Source organism: Lytechinus pictus, chromosome 14 (assembly GCF_037042905.1).
Source record: "Lytechinus pictus isolate F3 Inbred chromosome 14, Lp3.0, whole genome shotgun sequence".
NCBI classification, from domain to species: Eukaryota; Metazoa; Echinodermata; class Echinoidea; order Temnopleuroida; family Toxopneustidae; genus Lytechinus; species Lytechinus pictus.
Window position 1 is genome coordinate 11,500,846 of NC_087258.1, and position 7,012 is coordinate 11,507,857.

Here is a 7,012-nt window from a genome sequence, read left to right on the forward strand (position 1 = left end):
CACTGACTCACTGACTCACTCACTGACTCACTCACTCACTCACTCAGTCACTGACTGACTGGAGCAACACAACGACGCCTGTCCAGTGGACAAAATTGGTCTTAACAGTTCCCAATTCATTAAAAACGGGCAAAGTAACACAGTTCTGGTTCACTTTTGGTCTGAAGTTGTCGAAAACAGAAATCGGATACCACATTACATGAAGAAAACGGTAAATTCGGAAGATATTGAACAGGTCAGTAAGGTGAGGCAAAGAGGGATGATGGGCTCGTTGATTGTGTGACGTCATTATTCTCGACTGTTTCCTAGTGCGCGAATGTCGGTCTGGGGGCGGCTGGGGGCTGAGAAGGGTCTCTAATAATTTCATTTCTTGCATTTCCACGACATCTATAAGACTTTTTAGTGACATATTTGTGTATAAAAAGACAAGACCTTTCCATCCATATATAATTTGTCTATAATCATCACTTTCGTGAATTTTCTTCGTGTGTGTACTTTAAGAAAGATTAGATCTAGATATAGATCTAAGACCAATAAGGGTACAGGCAAATTGAAAGTGCTGATTCATTCATTCATGGCAACGGAAACGACCAAACTGAAGTCCACGCGCATGCGTATTCTTATTCCGAAGACGCAAGTCATGAATATTCATATTGGCTTCCACAACTGTGGTGGGGAAAATAATTTCGCCTCCCAGACGTTCACGGACCTATCCGGCGTCTAATTTGACTGGGGCTTTAGCATGTTTAGGTTGACTGGACATACGCTCAGGCCTTAGTGCAATTTTAGGTAAATGCAGACGAAGTCATGAATTATCAATGCGGTCGGAGTGGCGATCATCTGAATAATTTTTTAAACAAGTTGATAATATAACGAAGGAATAGGAAAGGGGAGTATATATCAACCTCATGACGTAACACCAATAAATTAAGAAAAAAAAGCCAAGAGGAGAAGAGGAGGAACCTTACCATCAAAGCAATGGACTGGGTAGTTACAGAGTACACCTCCATCTACATACAAATCAGTACGATCAATGTATTTCCATTGAAATGGAAAGAAAACACCTGTTTGAAAAAAAAATGTAGACAAAATTGGGACAAAATTATAGTAAATATACACGTTATACTTATAGTTGATTTTTACTACTTTTGAAAAGCAATAAATTCATAAGGAATTTAACCGTTTCGAATTTGACCGATGACGTTTGAATTTCATAATAAACATAGTTTTGAAACCACGTATTTTCCAGACCTTCGTTGCATGAAAGTTACTATTTCGTTAATGATGTCGTCCAATGGGAGCTACCATGGTAGCAGTGCTCAATAGCCAATCATAATCAAGGATGCTTTGGAAGTTACCATGGTTCTAATTTAGTACAACAGGGCGCACGAGACCGCTCTCCTGTCATAACCACTAATAAGCCACTCTTCCTAGATATAGCCTACCCACCTGGAATGGCCATGGACATCCTGACGGCGGCTCTGATCGGCAAAAGGGGCGTGGTCTTCACGTGGCAATACTCCTCCATCTTCAGACTAAGATTGGTGACCACCACGCAAAGCTCCTTGCCTGTCGCCTCGTATAGAGGTCCCGAAAGGTAGCATTTGGGCTTCCCAACTTCTCCTCCACCACTTCCCCTATCCAGCGGTAGAAGGACCGACCAGGGTGCCATCCTAGATTGCGTAGGACGTTCGGCACCATGCTACACGGGCCACATCGAGCATCTAAACAATAAAAAAAAATGCATAGTACGTGGGCAGTATTGGGGAAGCAGACTCCACACCGATTTAAGCTATTATAATGTATATTATATTGAATAGCATGAATAAAATCGATGGGCTTGGAGTCGCTTTTGTTGGTGCTGACTGCGACATTATGATTCAGCTGATTTGAAAAAGACTGTATATTGCCTTTCACCAATTTCTCCTTAAAAGAGAAGACAATAGATCTTTATTGATGTGATTTGTTCAATGTATTTTCCTACTTCCTGTCAATGACTTGTATTTCCGCCAGGCGAGGCTGATTTTTATATGATTAATCACACACAATACTCAATGCAATCAATCAAAGAAAATAGCTCCATGATCAATCACTAAACGTTGTTTTACGGGACCCCATATCACATAGCAAGAAGCATTACTTGGCATTTTCAAAAAAACATCTTTACCAAATTTTAGAGGGTGGGTACCATATTACCTAGTGCATCGTTGAAGAATGGTCCATATTTCATGACGTCAAGGAACTTTTCTGAAGTATGCCCTAATGCAAGCATAGCAGCAGTGATGGAGCCCACGCTAGCCCCTCCGAATCGACGCAACTTATCAAGATGCCCAAGACGCTCCAGCTCCTTGATACAGAATTTGATAACATAAAAATATACAAGAATAATGACAATAATGATGGTAATATTGATGATAATGATAATAATAGTAGTAAAATACTACTTCTTCTACTACTACTACTACTTGAACCTTGTAGAAGTACTCTCCCAAAAAGCGTACACGCTGTCCTGGAGAGGGTTGTGCTGTGTCAGGTGCTGCCAGTGCTTCAGGTGATGTGGTGATCCTGTGGTGGTATTCTTGGTGCACTATATACAGTGTGCTAGGTGCAGTGTGCGGGTGGTGCGTGTGTGTCCCTCTTACAACATCTTAAGGGGAGGGGAGGCAACATTTGCTGAATGATAGGCAATGTTGCTCCCCGGAAGCCAGCTATAGAGGTCGAAGTTACAGCAGCGTTTGGGAGAGTATTCCAAATACGGATGGTTCCTGGGAACATACTGTACATGTAGCAGTTCACTCTACAAAAAGGCTGGGTGTACTTGAGCTGATGTCCAGTGTGTTGTGAACGTTGTGGACGAGAACTGCTGCTTAACTTAATCTGATGTGGCATGTTGATGTAAGCATAATTGTGATGAATTTTGTAGAACATCTCACATTGGCTGAGAAGGCGTCTGTGTTGGAGAGTATCCCAGTGAAGAGTTGACAACATCGATGTTACACTGGATTCTCTGCTATAGTCATGAAGGACAAACCTAGCACCCTGACGCTGAATGTTCTCAATAATGTTTACATCTTTCTGTATACTACTACTACTACTACTACAACAACTACTACTACTACTACTACTACTACTATTACTACTACTACAACTACTACTACTTCTACTACTACTACTACTACTACTACTACTTCTACTTATGCTAGTAATAATAATAATAATAATAATAATGATAATAATATAATTATAATAATATCAAAATATTTTTTCTATAACAATAAAAAAATAACATGAACACGTTGCATTCAAATGTTGTTGAAAACAAATTTTATCTACATAGATAGGATATCGACTCGAGTTGATGTGAATTAATATGGATTGTCCCTGAAAACGGGTCACCAGTCCTGTGTAAAGAACAGCTTTATGAAACTGCCCCAGGTTACGATCATCTTGGAATACCCTGCAATATTTTGAGTATGACAGTGAATTACACACTCTAAAGATGATGGATTGCTCTTAAAATGGTTGCCTATCAAATTTCACCCTTTCTGCAATTCCAACTTTTCTTCAAATAAACAATATGACGATTTACTTTGACGCATTGGCATAAGTGCATCTATACAGTCTCAATGTGAGGGTGAAGAATAATGATTTTACCCAAAAAAACCTTATCGGGAATTTCCTTCGCAAAATATAACCCAACAAGGCCTCGTCTAAGCAAAGTTGTTTTGATAAAAGGAGAAAAGAGACGACACTGAAAATATCATCAGAATCGGGATGTAAATGAGAAAGTCTTTAAGAGTGACATGAATGACTCATGATCGGTACAATCGATGGATCCGTTTGACGATTTCATACACTCACGATTTTCCTTTTTTCCCATTTCAAGATATTTCCAACACTTCACTTTCAGATCCTACAGACCCGTATCGTGCTTAAGACATGAACTCTTGGTGATTTACGATGGGAAGCAATGATGGTAATTGTTCAATGAGATGTGTGCTAAAAGACATAGTTTACATTGAAAAAAAGTTTAAATCGTGAAAGTTTCATGGTGAAATATAAAAAATAATAGTAATTGATTGAAATTAAAGGAATGCATCTATCCCGCCTATTCGTATATACAAATACAGCTATACCTGGTGAAATTTTAAAAAGTTCAGAATCTAGTGAATTTATTAATTTGAAGAAAAGTTAAGTGTTTTCACGGGACTGGTTACAAAGCAAAATATTGAAAGAAAATAAAAAAAACGTTATATACGAAGATAAAAACTTACTATAACGGCCCCAATATAAGCAGTCCCCTGACTGCCGCCACCCTCAAACACAACGTTCTCATACGGGAAGTCAACATCGGACAGGAAATTGAACGAACTCCCCATCATATCAGGCGAAATCGACGACGACCTCGGCTGACGGTCTAACGCATCCTCACCGCAGTCGATGACGTCGGGTAACTTGCTGCATGGTTTTCGAAGTCGGCACTCGGCATCTTCAAAGCAGCAATGGCTGGTGCGTCGGTTTTCCCGACGTTGTTGAAGTCGAGCTAGATGCGATTCGGCAGCTCCCATTCGGATATTAGATACGTTATTGACTTGGGGTGATAACTGAAAACGAGAGTTCTGCTTGAAATCGTATTGGTACCGAATTGTCACGCATGGGTGAACGTATACAGTTATGATGGTACTCTGAGATGCTTTGCGTAGCCTATTAGTCCAAAGAGATAAGTATTGTTATAGAGATAAGTATTGTAATCTGTAGCTGCATTGCTGTTCGCTTTGTTTACCATCACCTTTTTACGTTAACTTTTAATTGTTAAATTTGTACCTTATTCTGTAAACGTGTAACATTTAAAATTAGTCTATTGGATACATAAGTTTGTATCTATGAATTTGTTATATCTGTACTTATGTATATCTACTTCGTAATTAAAGGGCCCCAACGAACACCAGTGTTTGTACTGATTGGGCCACCCTTTTTAAATATGTGAAATAAATAAATAAATAATAAATTTGATCCCATCATAGTTATCTTCTTACATGGCGATTATTTTTAATATGAGCTGGCTACGATACCCTTTTCTGGTCAGATATGGAATGTCAGATATTTATCCTATCCAATGGTAGTAAACATTCGACCCTCTAATTTCACGTTTATATTTTATGAATTTTTCAAAAGTTCCATTTCAACACAAAAGTCTATGGGGAATGTTTTACGCCTGTGACACCAGAGGTGGTGGGTGTTATGCGTGGATGTGTTCAATTCAATTCAGTTCAAGGCCACCGCACACCTTACGACTGTTCGCGATCCGATTTTGGAACAAATCGCATTTTGCTCATTTTCTGAAAATGTGAATGGAACATATCATTTTATTTGAGGTTAAAATCAATTGAAAGAATACTAATATAACCATTTTGAAAGATTGCAAGCTTTTATTTTGGAGTAAAGGCCAAATTAGTTTCAAATCGTAGTCAATCGTACGACTGCTATGACGTCATTACGACTAGATATTAAATTTGCTTTTATTCTAAGAAGGATGAAAGCATAGTCACAGATTTGAACATAGGTATTCGTACGATGATTTAGAACATTACACAGTAAGATATTCCATTTCTCAATATTAGCATCTAATTCTTCTACATTTTATTCTGAAATCGGGTCGCAGACCAATCGTAAGGTGTGCGGTCGCCTTTAGGCATATAGGGTATCAACACTGACTTCGGCGCAAAATGACGTGTAGCGTCATGACGATGCCGAAATCAGGGTGTCGAAGAGGATCCACCCTATCAAACAGTAGGCATTTGATTAACATGGATAACTTTTCAAACAACTCTATCCTAGCTGTATTAATACCTTTAATCTATTAGATAAAAAATCAAAGCACTCATGATTATAAAACATCGTGAAAATCTGTTTATTTCAATAGGTAGCTCCTCAAATATATATACATTTTTTTCAGGCCTCTCTCACTTTATCACCCAACACCTTTCCTCAAATCTTCATTATTTTGTCACGCATCATAGTCGTCCTCAAATTCAATTCAAAGTTTGATTCGACGGTTGGTACGGTAGTAGCCCAGGAGAATAAAAAAACATAGAAGTGGACATCTTCTTGAATTACGTGGGCCTCAAGGGTATTTCTTACAATTAAGAGTTTTAATCAGACAAATGTCAGAGTTGAATTCGGTCATTGATTAAGAAAGGGTTCTCTTTTGAAAAAAAAAACGTCATTGTCAAAATTTGTAGTACATAAACATAGTTTTTTAAGTTCTGACAAACCATCAAACATATTTTTTTAAGGCGAAAACGCCCAGCCTCAATGAATTTGAAACAGGATTATGTCATACTGCCCTCTAGTGTCTGATTTTTCGTTTTTGCATGAGTACGTAAAACGTATCCTAAAATCAAGCAAGCACCAATTAACACAGACCAAAAACAACAAAATAACAAGATACAAACATGAAAGAACAGAATGTGAAGTACATTTTGCATTGTCTATAAACTCTTGAAGAAGACGGAGGACCGTCGAAAATTCGAGTGAACAATAAAAACTTTATTGGCAATCAAAGCATTATCGTCAGCATTATTTTATATATATATATACTTTTACCATTTACCATGTCAACTTTAGTTCGGAATTAGTGGGCCATAAAAAAGCTCTCCATACCAATTTTTATTTAAAACAGCAAGGCCGTCGTAGAATGTACCACATACCCGCAGAAATGAAAATCATTATTATTCAATGATCCATACGGCATCTAAAACTCACGTTAAGCGCGCTGGTACGAATAGTGAAAATTAAAGGAGCCTTGTGTTTTTGTGAAATCAGTGCGAAGTTGAGAGGGGGGGGGGGGGAGAGAGAAAAAGTGAGAAGAGGGGGAGAGGGTGGTGATGGATAAATGGGAGAGAGGGTATAGTAAAGGTCAAGTCCACCTCAGAAAAAAAATGTTGATTTGAATCAATAGGGAAAAATCAGACAAGCATAATGCTGAAAATCGGATGTAAAATAAGAAAGT